We start from the raw sequence: 16,658 nt of genomic DNA, 5'->3' as shown, positions 1-16,658 counted from the left end.
GGCACCCTTATCAATTTCTTGATTTGAACACTCCTAACTACTTTTTATTGACTTACTAAAGCACTAAATTGGTTTTGTAACCTCATTGAGCTTTGAACTTCATAGGCAGGTGTATCCAATAATTAGAAAAGGTATTTAAGGTGGCCACTTGCAAGTTGTTCTCCTATTTGAATCTCCTATGAAGAGTGGCATCATGGGCTCCTCAAAACAACTCTCAAATGATCTGAAAACAAAGCTTATTCAACATAGTTGTTCAGGGGAAGGATATAAAAATTTGGCTCAGAGATTTAAACTGTCAGTTTCCACTGTAAGGAAATGGAAGAACACAGGTACAGTTCTTGTTAAGCCCAGAAGTGGCAGGCCAAGAAAAATATCAGAAAAGCAGAGAAGAAGAATGGTGAGAACAGTCAAGGACAATCCACAGACCACCTCCAAAGACCTGCAGCTTCATCTTGCTGCAGATGGTGTCAATGTGCATCGGTCAACAATACAGCGCACTTTGCACAAGGAGAAGCTGTACGGGAGAGTGATGCGAAAGAAGCAGTTTCTGCAAGCACGCCACAAACAGAGTCGCATGAGGTATGCAAAAGCACATTTGGACAAGCCAGTTTCATTTTGGAAGAAGGTCCTGTGGACTGATGAAACAAAGATTGAGTTGTTTGGTCATACAAAAAGGCGTTATGCATGGAGGCAAAAAACACGGCATTCCAAGAAAAGCACTTGCTACCCACAGTAAAATTTGGTGGAGGTTCTATCATGCTTTGGGGCTGTGTGGCCAATGCCGGCAGCGGGAATCTTGTTAAAGTTGAGGGTCGCATGGATTCAACTAAGTATCAGCAGATTCTTGACAATAATGTGCAAGAATCAGTGACGAAGTTGAAGTTACGCAGGGGATGGATATTTCAGTAAGACAATGGTCCAAAGCACCGCTCCAAATCTACTAATGTATTCATGCAGGGGAACAATTACAATGTTCTGGAATGGCCATCCCAGTCCCCTGACCTTAATATCATTGAAAATCTGTGGAATGATTTGAAGCGTGCTGTCCATGCTCGGCGACCATCAAACTTAACTGAACTGGAATTGTTTTGTAAACAGGAATGGTCAAATATACCTTCATCCAGGATCCAGAAACTCATTAAAAGATACAAGAAGCGACTAGAGGCTGTTATTTTTGCAAAAGGAGGATCTACAAAATATTAATGTCACTTTTATGTTGAGGTGCCCATACTTTTGCACCGGTCAAATTTTTTTTAAATGCGGATTGCACATTTTCTGTTCGTACAATAAACCTCATTTCAATCCAGAAATATTACTCCGTCCATCAGTTATTAGATATACAGTTAGGTCCAGAAATATTTGGACAGTGACACAATTTTCGCGAGTTGGGCTCTGCATGCCACCACATTGGATTTGAAATGAAACCTCTACAACAGAATTCAAGTGCAGATTGTAACGTTTCATTTGAAGGTTTGAACAAAAATATCTGATAGAAATTGTAGGAATTGTACACATTTCTTTACAAACACTCCACATTTTAGGAGGTCAAAAGTAATTGGACAAATAAACCAAACCCAAACAAAATTTTTTTATTTTCAATATTTTGTTGCGAATCCTTTGGAGGCAATCACTGCCTTAAGTCTGGAACCCATGGACATCACCAAACGCTGGGTTTCCTCCTTCTTAATGCTTTGCCAGGCCTTTACAGCCGCAGCCTTCAGGTCTTGCTTGTTTGTGGGTCTTTCCATCTTAAGTCTGGATTTGAGCAAGTGAAATGCATGCTCAATTGGGTTAAGATCTGGTGATTGACTTGGCCATTGCAGAATGTTCCACTTTTTTGGACTCATGAACTCCTGGGTAGCTTTGGCTGTATGCTTGGGGTCATTGTCCATCTGTACTATGAAGCGCCATCCGATCAACTTTGTGGCATTTGGCTGAATCTGGGCTGAAAGTATATCCCGGTACACTTCAGAATTCATCCGGCTACTCTTGTCTGCTGTTATGTCATCAATAAACACAAGTGACCCACTGCCATTGAAAGCCATGCATGCCCATGCCATCACGTTGCCTCCACCATGTTTTACAGAGGATGTGGTGTGCCTTGGATCATGTGCCGTTCCCTTTCTTCTCCAAACTTTTTTCTTCCCATCATTCTGGTACAGGTTGATCTTGGTCTCATCTGTCCATAGAATACTTTTCCAGAACTGAGCTGGCTTCATGAGTTGTTTTTCAGCAAATTTAACTCTGGCCTGTCTATTTTTGGAATTGATGAATGGTTTGCATCTAGATGTGAACCCTTTGTATTTATTTTCATGGAGTCTTCTCTTTACTGTTGACTTAGAGACAGATACACCTACTTCACTGAGAGTGTTCTGGACTTCAGTTGATGTTGTGAACGGGTTCTTCTTCACCAAAGAAAGTATGCGGCGATCATCCACCACTGTTGTCATCCGTGGACGCCCAGGCCTTTTTGAGTTCCCAAGCTCACCAGTCAATTCCTTTTTTCTCAGAATGTACCCGACTGTTGATTTTGCTACTCCAAGCATGTCTGCTATCTCTCTGATGGATTTTTTCTTTTTTTTCAGCCTCAGGATGTTCTGCTTCACCTCAATTGAGAGTTCCTTAGACCGCATGTTGTCTGGTCACAGCAACAGTTTCCAAATGCAAAACCACACACCTGTAATCAACCCCAGACCTTTTAGCTACTTCATTGATTACTGGTTAACGAGGGAGACGCCTTCAGAGTTAATTGCAGCCCTTAGAGTCCCTTGTCCAATTACTTTTGGTCCCTTGAAAAAGAGGAGGCTATGCATTACAGAGCTATGATTCCTAAACCCTTTCTCCGATTTGGATGTGAAAACTCTCATATTGCAGCTGGGAGTGTGCACTTTCAGCCCATATTATATATATAATTGTATTTCTGAACATGTTTTTGTAAACAGCTAAAATAACAAAACTTGTGTCACTGTCCGAATATTTCTGGACCTAACTGTATGAAACTGAAATGTTGCAAAAACCCAAATTGTTATAAAGAAAAAAGGTTAACATTAATAGGGGTGCCCAAACTTTTTCATATGACTGTATTGGGAATCAGACATTGCAACTGAATTTTGGTTAAACAGAAAAATTGTTTAAAAAACAAACTAATTAAAATGGCCTGGACAAAATGATGGTACCTTTAAGTTAAAAGGAATTTGCCAGGTCAGATAATACCATTAACCTGCAGATATGGGGGTACTCTGCAGGTTAATGGAGTTATGAAAGTGCCTTTAACCCCTTCACAACCAAGGACGCATACATATATACGTCATTGGCTGTGTCTGTCCCTTAAATGGAGGCTTACGCGGCGAACCTGCATCATTCCCTGCTCATGTCTGCTGATCTGATCAGCAGACGTGCAGCTCACAGGCATAAGTGGCTCTCTGAAGCATCTCTCTGATCAGGAGAAGCAATCAGATAGTGCAGGCATAACGCTAGGGGGACTAGTAAAATCAATAAAAATTGTAAAATGAAAAGTTTTAAAAAATATGAAAAAACACAAATTACCCCCTTTTTGCCCCATTGAAAAAAAAACAATTACAAAAAAATTAAAATACACATATTTGGTATCGCCACATTCAGAAGTGCCCGATCTATCAAAATATAAAATCAATTAATCTGCTTGACAAAGGGCGCAGCGAGAAAAAAAAACCCTCAAAACGCCTGAGTTATGTTTTTTTGGTTGCCACAACATTGCATTAAAATACAATAACAGTTGATGAAAACATTGTATTTACGCAAAAATGGTAAAATTGAGAACATCAGCTCAAGATGCAAAAAATAAGCAGTCACTGAGCCGCCAGAGCCCAAAAAATTAGAACGTTACGGGTCTCCGAAAATGGGGTCAAAAGCACACTTCTTTTTTTGACAAACGTCTGAAAAATTTTTTTCACCACTTAAACTAGACATGTTTGGTATCTATGAACTCATATTGACCTGGGGAATCATATTCCCAGGTCCATTTTACCATATAGTGAGCACAGTAAATAACAACTCCAAAAAAACAGTTGTGGAATCACTTTTTTTTTTGCAATTTCTCCGCACTTGCAATTTTTTTCCCGTTTTCCAGTACAATATGGGCAGAATGAATCGTGTTGTTCAAAAGTCCAACTCATCCCACAAAAATAAGCCCTCATATCGTTATATTGACAGAAAACTAAAAAAAAAAAGGAGAGGAAAAAATGAAAATCGCCCGGGGGTGAAGACAGTGGCGTAACTAGAGTTAAATTTTGCACCAGGGCCCCCCCTCCACGTACACTGACACTTAGGGTACGGGATAATGAGGCTGACACTTGGCTCTTACCCTCAGAACCCAGATTTCCCATGATCTGAAATCCCTCTATCAGAACACAGCTTTCCCATGTTCTGATATCCATCTTGTCCTCGGCACCCAGCTTTCCCATGCTGTGCTATAAATCATTCCCCCAGCACCCAGCTTTCCCATATCAGAGCATGGGAAAGCTGGGTGCTGAGGGAAAGAACCTTTTTCCCTCAGCACAAAACATTCCCATCCCATGCTTGTATCTTTGCCCCCCCTCGTATATAGTTCTCCAAATACTATAATGGCCCCCACACAGCCTTCCATATAGTATAAAGGGTCCCACATAACCCTTCATATACTAAAATGCACCTCCATAGTCCTCTATGTATTATAATGCATTTCCCATAGTCCTCCATTTATTATAATTCACCCCTAGTTCTCCATATATTATACTGCACCTCAGTCCTCCATGTTTTATAACGCACCCCCATAGTCCTCCATGTATAAAGTAGCCTCCATAGTCCTCCATATATTATAATGTAGCCCCCATAGTCCTATATGTATTACAATACAGCCTCATAAACCTTCAGATTGTATTATGCAGCCCCATACTCCTCCATGTATAATGCACCCATATAGTCCATGTATAATGTGTCCTTCATGGTTATTATGCAGCCTCATAGACCTCCATGTATAATGCATCCCCATAGACCTCCATGTATAATGCAGCCCAATAGACCTTCATGTATCATGCAGCCAGCCCCCTCAGGGCCTCCGTGTCATGCAGCCAGCCCCCCCAGGGCCTCCATGTGTCATGCAGCCAGCCCCCCAGCGCCTCCATGTCTCCTGCAGCCAGGCCCCCCCCAAGGACTCCATGTGTCCTGCAGCCAGGCCCCCCCAAGGACTCCATGTGTCCTGCAGCCAGCCCTCCCAGGGTCTCCATGTGTCCTGCAGCCAGCCTCCCCCCCGGGACTCCATGTGTCCTGCAGCCAGGCCCCCCCAAGGACTCCATGTGTCCTGCAGCCAGCCTCCCCGTGTACTCACTGATTTATAAAAAAAAAAATATAAAAAACAAGTACTCACCTGTCTTCTCCTTCCACCTCAGTCTGTCCTCACCTCTACTTGTTTCACTGCTGCTCGTCCTCACTTCTGTCCTCGTTCCCCCGTGGCTCCGGTCCGCATCCTCTTGCGCTCTGTGCTCTCACCACACACAGCAGTCGCACAGGGGTGACGTCACCGCGCAGGCACGGGGGAAGACTGATGATGCATAGAGCGGCGCCGGCCGCTCTATGCAATATCAAAGCAAGCAGTGTGCGGTGACGGGAGCGCGGTGACGCCATCGCTGACACCAGGCAGGGGGGCCCGGTGTCAGCGGCGGCGACCGGGTCATATAGCGGCCGCCGCGTCGCGTGGTCTGTGGCAGAACAGCGCAGCTCCTCTCACAGAAAGGAGTTGGCTGCTGTTCTGCCGGGCGGCCGTGGGCCCCTAACCTCTTGGGCCCGGTCTCAATGCCGAACGCTGCGACCTCGGTAGTTACGCCACTGGGTGAAGGGGTTAATTGCTCTGGGTAGTCCTCTATGACTAAAAACAGGCAGCTCCCGACAGAAATAAAGTACATTTTTGCACAGGTGCTGAACTTTCGGTACAGTGACCTTCATAATGCTATTAAACTGCAGATTAACCCTTTATCACCTGGTTAATAACATTACTAGTCCTGACAGGCTACTCTTAATATTTATATGCACAACCTTTTGAGGAATGTCATGCAAACAAACGATCTCTGTAAATCTCAATGAGAGTTTTGCTCCTGTTCGTAGATATTTTGACCCACTTATCACAAGCAAACTGTTCCAGGTATCTCCGGTGTGAATGCGCCTTCTCCAGGATACAGGTTTCAGCTCCTTCCACAGATTTCCAATTAGATTTGGATCTCAGTTCACAGAACCTCTTTAATTAAATTACCTCAATACTTTTCTCTTAGCCATTTTGGGATGTTTTATCATTGTCCTATTGGAGAACCCATTACCTGTGAATTAGACCGAGCTTTCTGACACTGGGCAGCACTTTTGGCCCCAGAATTACTTGATAGTCTTGAGATTTCATTGTACCCTGCACAGATTCAAGACACCCCGTGCCAGATGCAGCAAAGCAGCCCCAGCACATAACTGAGCCTCCTCCATGTATCACAGTAGGTATAAGGTTACTTTCTCTCTTTGCTTCATTTTTGCGTCTGTGAACATAGCACTGATGTGACTCAACAAAAAGCCCCAGTTTTGTCTCATTTGTCCAAAGTACATTCTCCCAGAAGCCTTGTGGCTTGTCAATATGCATTTTGGCAAATTCCAGTCTCACTTTTTTATTTGCTTTTAGCAATAATTTTCTTCTGGGTTGTATTCCACTAAGTCCACTTTGGCCACAACAGCAACGGATGATGCGATATGACACTGACTTACCTTGATCTCCTTTTACCAGTCAGGTGGGTGGGCGAGACAACTGGGCACCATCCAGGCATCATCCGGGCACAACTATGACGCAGATGTGATCAGTGCACTTCATAGTGATAATTTAGTACCGTGTTGAAGTTGGTTTCTTATTCGGCAATTATTTATTTTCTATTTTTTTTACAAAATTACAACAATAAAATAATGCAGTGAGGTGCCCTGATGTGAATAAACTTAAAAGCAACTACAAAAGTTATAAAACTGGCACAAGGATGGGTATCAAAGTGGGCACTGAAGTATGTTACTGAAAGAGATAAATGATCTTGGGCCACTGATATCACACCACCATTACACAGATAGTGATGCCCCACATCAAACTCCGATCACTCCAGCCTGGCCCAAATGGGTTCTGGGCATCAGAACTGGCATCAAAAAGGACAAATAGCCAATTGTCATAGATTTGAATAAGTAACTGGTGTTTTTAAGGGGTTAAATGACTTTGGGCCACTGATTTCACACCACCAATTCACAGATAGTGATGCCCCACTTAAAACTCAGGTCACTCCAGTCTGGCCTTGACTAGAATGCTGGCTAACTAGCTGACTGGCAATCTACCTGTCTGGCAAGCTAGCTGTCTGGCTGGCTAGCAAGCTGACTGGCTAGCAATGTGGCTAGATAGCTAGCTGGTTACCTAGCTGGTTGGCTAGTGGGAGGATGTGAGAGAGGTAGGTAGGGATGGAGAGAGGGTTGAGGGAGGGTGGGAGAGACGCTGGCCAGCAGAGTGGCTAGTTACCTAGATGGCTACCTTGCTGGCTTCCTGACTGCCTAGATGGCTGGGTAGCTGAATAGCTGGCTGGCTGGATAGCTAGCTGGGTGGCTAGCTAGCTAGCTGGGTGGCTAGCTACATTGCTAACTCGCTGGTTGGCTAGCTAGCTGGATGGCTACCTTGGTGGCTAGCTATGTGTATGGCTACCTAGCTGGCTGGTTAGTTGGCTAGGTAGCTGGCTAGCTAGCTAGCTAACTGGCTGGCTAGCTGACTAGTTAGCTGTGGCTGTTGAGCTAGCTGGCTGGCAAGTGGGAGGGTGATAGAGAGGGAGGTAGGGAAGAGAAGAGAGAAATAGTGGGAGGGTGGAGGGAGAGAGGGAAGGAGAAATGGTGGGGAGGGAGTGAGTACAGGAGGGGGAGTGTGGTTGGCTTGATGTGGGTGAAAAAAAAATTGAAAAAAATGCCCCCTAAAAAAATAAAAAATATTTCCAGGTCGTCCTTACATGACAGCACCACCGGAGGTTGCTCCCCTATCCTCTGTAGGGACAAGAAAAACGCAAGAGGTTAAAACCCCTCCCATCCCCAACCTACTCAGTGTTTATCATGTCCCTACACAGGACAGGGGCATGCAAGAGATCGCGTGACTAGAAGCGCGGCTTACCGGATCCAGGGAGAGGGGGGCACAGGCCTCTTGTTCCCCGGTCAAGTGGATCCCCCGGCGGCCGAAACCGACGAACTGGTCCCTCAGCCGCGCTGGTAGAGCGGGAGCTCCCAGCTCAGACCGCATCTCCCAACGCGGGAGCTCTGGGTCCCCTACTTCAGTGTGCGGTGAGTTCCGGGACGCGCACAGCTGCACTGCACGTCATTCTACTTCCGGGTCCGCGTCACTCCAGTAGCGGTGGCGTGAGCGGGGGATTTCAGCAGAGCAGCAGGATCAGACCAGGGACGTCGAGGATACGGTATAGTATAAAGGAGGGGATCCAGGAGCACTGTGGATTATGTGCTGTTTTTTCCATTCGGTCATGGATGATGTCACCCGACCTGATGCCCCCCCGGGTTCTCCCCTGGTCCATGTAAGGTGTTTTCTGTTTTGTCGCGGCTGGTAGTCGGTTCTAGTGTGTCCACTGGCCTTATCATGAATTATCTGTATTTTAGGGCAGGGACGCCTCACCGGTGCCAACACAAAAGGAGTCGGCCGGCCAGAAGGTGGCTTCTAAGTCAAGACGCTGCCTTGTCTGTAATGTGAAGTTGGCAAACTCTTATGTTAAAGAGCTGTGTGCAGCCTGTATTGCTACCATTATGAATGATGAACAGTCCTCCCTTCTGGCGCATATGAGAAGCATGATTCGGGAGGAAGTTCAAGCTTCCATGGTCTCCCTGGCCTCCTCATTTTCCACCTCCCAGGGGACACGTAAAAGACCTCGATGGGAGATGGACTTGTCCTCCGATGAGGAGGGCTCTCGCTCGTTTTCTTCCTCGGATGACGGCGGTAGCTGTTCTTCATCCCCAGCAGTGGACCGGAAGAGATATATCTTCAATTACGGGGATTCGGATACACTGCTTAAGATGGTCAGGAACACTATGCAGGTGGATGTGTGGTGCCCTGGACTAGCCAGGTTGTCATAGGTAACACACAAACACCCCCACCCCCACCAGACAGCAACATTAGCCAAGCATAAAACCCTTGTTGCCTCCCTCCAGGGTCTGATGTCCACACCAGGTGGGGCGGAGCCAAGCGGTTGGCCCCACCCACCGAGGAGTTCACAGGCCTGGAGGCGGGAAAAGCTGACAGTTAGAGTTTGGAGGTGAAAGTGAGAGGAGTCAAGTGAAGGGTGTCTGGGTTTGGGGCCCAGGCACTGACAACAAGGTTGGCAGACGGTGGTGGCCGTCTGCAGGAGTGGTGAATCGACGCGGAACCGTAGGACTGGGGTCGGGCTTTGGCCCGCCGGTACTGACTGGGGAGCGAACTGAAGCCAGCACACACAGGCAGGGTCATCGGACCCCGACTAGGCTTGGAGTCACCGTCAACAGTCAAATCCGAGTGTGACAGGAACCCCAGGGGTTTCCTAACAGCCAAAGACCCGATAGAAGGCAACTGCCCACACCGTGAGGGTATACAGCTACCGCCTAAGGCTAGAGACCCAAGGGCCAGTGCCTGCGGGCAAACGGGCTTCTCCGGCATCCATACACCGGGGAGCGGACTACCATTGGGGATCCACCGTAGTCAAACAAGTACACAAAGGTGCAGGGAAAGACAGCCGCCATCACCTGTCCGAGGAGAGACACTGCAGCCGGCTGCGGGACCCGTCCATCCAGCCGTTTGGTTTACCGAGGACTTCGTGAATCTCTTACTGAGTGAGTACACCCATGCCATCCGGCACTGCGCCGCGCTGTCCCTGCAACCCTGCACCTCACCTACCCTGCCTCCCCGTCACACCACCGGGCCCCAGGACCACCGACCCCTACCCACGGAGGGGGAAAACAACATCCCAGCTGCTCCCTACCATCGCTCCCGGGATCCCCGTCACCAGCAGCGGTGGTGCCTACCTTCACCACAACCCGTGGGTGGCGTCACGGACTAAATCCCCCAAACCAATCACCCCTTTCACTCACGGGCGAGGAGCGCCGCTCGAGTCCCCGGATCCGGCCCACCGCTCGAGCCACCGAGCAGCAGCCGCAGCAGCGCCGGACCCGAGCATTAGCGAGCGTGGCGTCGGCGTCCTCCCTGCCCGCGACAGATGAACCTGAAGAAATTGCGTCGGTGCAGGATAAAATGTTTGCAGGACTTCGATCCCGACGCTCTAGAGTTTTCCCGGTCAATTCCCAGCTCAAGGAAATGATCCTGGAAGAGTGGGAAAACACTGAACGCAGTCTGTTCATCCCTCAAGACTTTAAGGCGGGCTTTGCACATTACGACATCGCTTGCCGATGCTGCGATGTCGAGTGCGATAGTCCCCGCCCCCGTCGTACGTGCGATATCTTGTGATAGCTGCCGTAGCGAACATTATCGCTACGGCAGCTTCACACGCACTTACCTGTCCTGCGACGTCGCTCTGGCCGACGAACCGCCTCCTTCCTAAGGGGGCGGGCCGTGCGGCGTCACAGTGACGTCACACGGCAGGCAGCCAATAGCAACAGCGGGGCGGAGATGAGCAGGATGTAAACATCCCGCCCACCTCCTTCCTTCTCATAGCAGCCGGGACGCAGGTAAGGTGATGTTCCTCGCTCCTGTGGCTTTCCACACAGCGATGTGTGCTGCCGCAGCAACGAGGAACAACATCGTACCTGTCGCTGCACCGGCATTATGGAAATGTCGGAGAATACACCATGACTTCCTGCATTCACTGCGTGCAATGGAGTCAGTACCATTCCAGGGCGTTGCAAAGAAACATTCTGGCAGTCTCCGTCGGTCACCAGAGGGACTTGGAACTGCGCTTTTCCCTGACGGAAGAAGCCCGAGAGTCTCTGCACTGGTGGTGCGACATGAGCAATCTCCTCCGAGGAGTCCGTACCGTAGGTCCCGGATTCGAGCAGCGCCGGCTGCTGGCATGGGGTCAGCACAGCTCGAAACTTGGTGTCATGAACAGGATTCAGACCCATCCACCTACCAGGTGGAAGTGCGCCTTGAATTGGACAGTCAGCAGTGATCCGTTGAGAAATTTTCAGAAGTCGCCATTTTTGCCGCAATTTTTTGGCGCGAAAAACTACAGCCCAGAGTCTTCTCCCCCAAGAAAGGGCGCGAAGCTGAAGCTCTGCCCCCTGGGAACACGGCCGGAAGGTAAACCCCGAGGCCGTAAAACGAAACTAACCAGCCGCACAAGGGAGTGCTGGCAAAAGACCAAGGGGGAGAAGCGGGAAGATGTCCGCGCCTAATTTGGATGGCGGAGTGGCGCCTGCAGCTAGAGCGGCGGCGCCCTTAGATGTGGCAGATGATGGAGATGTGACGGCTCCCGCTCCGGTCGCAGGAGCGGGGGAAGCGGCGGCCCCGGCTATCATCCAAGTCATGCCAATCACCCTGCTGCCTGGTTACCTCAGTATGATGGGAAACCCGATGCCCTGCAGGTATTCAAGAAGAAAATAGGTACCGTTCTTGATATGTATGCCATGACCGGCAAGCAGCGTGCAGCTGTAGTATTCGAGCAGTTGACGGGAGCCGCTGAGCAGGAAGTGGAGACTTGGGCCGATGCCGACCGGGCCTCGGTAACCGCCATTTTTTATAAACTACAGGTTGCTTTTGAGACACGCACCGAGGCGGAGTTGCGGATGCATTTTTACAACTGCCGACAGCGCCCTCAGGACAGCATTTGGGACCCTGAGGTTGCAGACTGCCCTCCGGACACTGAAGCAGATGGACCCCATTAGCGAGGACGAGAGTAACAAAATGCTGGTGGAGCAGTTCCTACAAGGGCTGGGGTGCGCTGAAGACTGCAAGCAGCTGCGGCTGTGGTCCCTAGAACATTCCAACTTGAACTTTTCGGTTCTGAAGGACCGGGCCATTAAAGCGCTACAGACATCTAAAGCTGGTGCCCCTGACCCGCCATCTTGGCCGGCTAACACCGCGCATGTTTCAGTAGCGGCTCCCTTGTTGGCCTTGCCAGCACCCACAGCAGTAGCCGGGACTCTGGAGGATTTATCATCAAAAGTTCAGCGTCTGAGTGATGACGTCGCCAGGATCCTCTCCGCCTTACAGATACCACCGAAGGCCAAGCCATCAGAGAAGATCCAGCTCTCCAACAGTCCGGAAGATGTCCCCTGGATGCAGCGGAGAAGGAACAGCAACAACCGGTATGGACAGCCTGTCTGCTAGAAGTGCAATAAGACTGGTCATTACTCCCGCCGGTGTCCTTTAAACGAGCAACCCCTGAGGCCAAGGGCCAGTCCTTAGGAATAGATCCCCAAGGCCCAGCTGATTGGCATGATCGCTACGTTGGAGGTCGCCCCATCATCTCTCTTGCTGTGGACGGTATCCCGACACCGCCCTCCTGGACACTGACTCGCAGGTAACCACTATGCTTTATGTACTGTACAAACGTTATTGGTCTGACAGTGAGCTCACCCCAAATAGGGTTTAAGGAGGTCACCCTGAAGGTGGGACGTGTGGAGCTGAAGCATCAAGGACTGATTGTGGTACAAAATGATTCCAGTGACAGTAACCCAAAGATGGTCCTAAGGACAAACGTGATTGAGAATTGCATGGGTGAGGTGCTGCATTTATTGCAGCAACTGTCTGCCACAGCAGGAGTGGGCCGGCAGAGAGCTCTGCAACGTGAAATCCGGGCCCTCTGCAGCGGCAGCAGGTGAACATGTCGGGTGGAGAAATTGGCAGCGTGTGGGTGATGGATGTGGCGCCTCTAGTGGTACCTCCGCGGAGTGAGATGATGATTTGGTGCAGGGCAGCAGTAGGTCCCCGAGGACAAGATTACCCGGCAGTAGTGGAGCCTCTGCCTTCAGAACATTGACCCACAGTGATGGCAGCCAGAGGGGTGATTGATGTCAAAAAGGGAAGAGTGGCCGTGAGAGTGATGAATTGCGGAGAGGAAGAGGTTAGGCTACCCCGTTACGCCACCATTGCTAAAATATTCACTGTGGACACTAATGCCATCCAAGCAGCCTCCTCCACAATCACTACATCATAGTCAGACAATGATAACTCACCAGAGCAGTTGGAAGAATGGTGTCAGGAGTTACATGTAGGCAGCGACACCTGCACACCACAAGGGAGGGGTGTACAGGGTAGTTCAAGAGTATGAGCAGGTATTCAGCAAACACTCGTTAGATTTCAGGAGGATCAAGGGGGTTCAACACCACATTCCCACCGGTACACATCTACCCATCAAGGAAAGATACAGGCTGATCCCATCCGTGTATTACCAGTGCGCCAAAGACATGTTGAGGAACATGAAGGAAGCCGGGGTCATTCGTGACAGTTGCAGTCCCTGGTCAGCTCTCTTGGTTCTGGTGAAGAAAAAGGACGGCACCATGAGGATGTGTGTGGATTACCGGAAGATTAACCAGATAACTCACAAAAATGCATTCCCCCTTCCCCGTATTGAAGAGTCGCTGGCTGCACTAAGGACAGCAAATTACTTCTCAACTCTTGATCTTACCAGCGGTTACTGGTAAGTGTCCGTCACAGAAAAAGACCGGAAGAAGACTGCTTTCGCTACCCTGATGGGTCTCTGCGAATTCAATAGCATGCCCTTCGGGCTGTGCAATGCGCCAGGAACCTTCCAGAGGCTGATTGAGTGCTGTCTAGGGCACCAGAATTTTGAAACGGTCCTGTTGTATTTAGAGGACATCATCGTCTACTTCAGAACCTACGAAGCACATTTGGAACACCTTGCAGAAGTGTTCGAAGCTCTCTCCAAATACGGGATGAAACTGAAGCCCTCCAAATGCCATTTACTGAAGCCCAAAGTGCAGTATCTCGGGCATGTGGTGAGTGTCGAAGGTGTGGCGCCGGACTCCGAGAAGATCACAGCCATCCAAAGTTGGCCGAAGCCTACCACCGCTAAAGAAGTGAGAGAGTTCCTGGGCCTGGTGGGCTACTACCGCCGCTTCATTAAGGGTTACACCAAAATGGCAGCCCCCATGCAAGACCTCCTGGTGGGACAGACCAAGAATGGGAGGACCCCTGGGCCCCCATTTACCTGGGGTGAGAAGCACGAAGAGTCCTTTCAGCAGCTGAAGTCGGCCTTAACCGGAGAAGAGATTCTGGCCTACCCTAAATACAGTATGGTCTCCCGATCATTCTCTACACAGACGCCAGCAATGTGGGCTTGGGCGCTGTCCTGTCCCAGATGCTAGATGGCAGGGAGAAGGTGATTGCCTATGCAAGCAGGAAGCTGCGGCCAACGGAGAGAAACCCCGAGAATTACAGCTCTTTAAAGTTGGAGTTCCTGGCACTCGTCTGGGCGATAACAGAGAGGTTTAAGCATTACCTAGGAGCTAGGAGCCCTGGAGCAACGCTGGGTAGACAGGCTCGCGAACTATGACTTAACCATTAAGTATAGAGCCAGCCGCAAGAATACCAATGAGGATGCGTTGTCCCGGATGCCGCACCTCCCTGATGGAGGGGTTGACAAAGATGAACTGGAAGAAATTGAACTACCCGCATTCCATCAGTCTGAGGACAGAAAGGACGAAAAACCGTACGTCGGCCAGCAGCAAGCCACCTTCGTCCCGTTACCTCGCCAAGGGTGGCAGGAGGCCCAAGACCAGGAGCCTGCGGTCTGGTTGGTCAAAATGATGATCTCTCAGAATAGTTCCAGATTAACACCCACTGCCCCAGCGGAGGCACAGCGGCTGTGGAATGAAAAAGACCGCCTGTACCTGCAGCAGGGCAAGCTGTACAGAGGGCTGACTAACCCGAAGATGCACGAGAAAATCTGCCAGCTCGTGGTACCGCAAGCATATGTACCTATGGTTTTGAAGGCTTATCACGACGGGGCTGGACATTTCGGCTGGAAGAAGTTGGAGATGCTGCTAAAGGAGCGCTTCTACTGGAGCGGGATAAGAGAGTCCATCGAGGCGTGGTGCAGGGAGTGTGGTCCTTGCACACTGAGAAGACGGGATGGAACCAGTCAGAAGGCCCCCCTACAGCCAATAGTCACCCGTCAGCCGTTAGAGTTGGTCACCTTGGACCATGTCAAACTTACGCCCAGCCGGAGCGGCTACACGTATGCCCTTACCATCGTGGACCACTACTCCAGGTTCATGGTGGTGGTGCCCGTCAAGGACTTAACGGCTCTTACTGCAGCAAGGGCCTTTCAGGCCTATTTCTGCCGGCCGCATGGCTACCCGGAGAAGGTGCTTACAGACCGGGACCCTGCCTTTGAAGCGGAGATCTTCCAAGAATTCTGCAACCTGTACGGGTGTAAGAAGATACGGACCACGCCCTATCATGCCCAGACTAATGGAATGTGCGAGAAAATGAACCATCTGGTCCTCAACCTTCTCAAGACCCTACCCCTCGAGGAGCGGAACCTGTGGCCCGAATAGCTACCTGACTTGGTGGACATGTACAACAATATTCCTAGCAGTTCCACTAAGTGCATACCTGCATACTTGATGAGGGCAAGGCCCGGGAGATTGCCGGTAGATCTAGAGTTGGATGTTGAAGTGCCTGAGACCATTTCCCCAACTGCCAATTAGGATGTCAAGCGCCAGAAACAGTACCGGCAAATACAAGAGTACGTAGAAAGGAACCTGCGCCGGAGCAGAGAGAAGCAGGAGCAGCGTTTCAACAGACGAGCCCAGGCTGCCCCCTTCGAACCTGGAGATGTAGTGCTAAAGAGGAAGAGAAGGCTGCACAAGCTGGATGACCAGTGGGAAAAGACCCCTTATGTTGTCCAACCAACTAGATGGGGGGATCAGAAAATGTATTTCGTCAGTCGTGACCAGGGGAAGACTATGACCACTGTCTCCAGTGACCACCTGAAGAGGTGCCCCGAGCCCCTGAAGATGGCGGAGAAGGCTCCTGCTTCCACACAGGACGCGGAGAAAGCGAAGGGGGTGATCCACACTGTCAAGGGTGACATCCCGGCTGATTGGCCTATGCAGAACGGAGCGGTGATTGTCCCTGTGATAATGTTCCCACAACCCGTGGAAGATATGGAGCCGGAGAGGCCTGTCGACTATACACCACAACCTGCACCCTGGGAAGCCCTTGCACCTACACCACGCCCCCGTAGGTCCCTGCCAGCTGTGCCTGACATCAGGGTAGAGGAACCAGTCATTCGCTCTACCCCCTTAGTCCCCAGTGAGGGCAGGGAGCTAAGACGGTCCACACGTCCCAATCTGGGACCGCCACCCCTCAGATATAGAGAAACTGACGTTTAGTGAGTGGTGCCCGCTTGCTGTGTACATAGTCTTGTGTGTATGTCGATGAATTCCAATTGACCGAATACTTCACCTGATTGAATGTTAAGGTAGCGGTTCCCGGCAACCCAGTTATGCAAGTCCCCGTTGGGACCGTTTACAGTTAAAGTCCCGTTTACAGTTCATGGACCGTGGCTTTGGACTGGAAAGCCAACCCAAAAACTTTTGGGAATTGTAAATAGTCCCTGACCAACCTTCTCACCTGCTGCAGTCTCTGAAGAGGCTGATTGGAGGAAGGGCCTGCGGTAGAGTCGGCCGAGGCCCAGTCACCA

This window comes from Anomaloglossus baeobatrachus, chromosome 5, assembly GCF_048569485.1.
Source record: "Anomaloglossus baeobatrachus isolate aAnoBae1 chromosome 5, aAnoBae1.hap1, whole genome shotgun sequence".
In the NCBI taxonomy this organism is placed as follows: domain Eukaryota; kingdom Metazoa; phylum Chordata; class Amphibia; order Anura; family Aromobatidae; genus Anomaloglossus; species Anomaloglossus baeobatrachus.
This window is presented reverse-complemented; position numbering follows the sequence as displayed.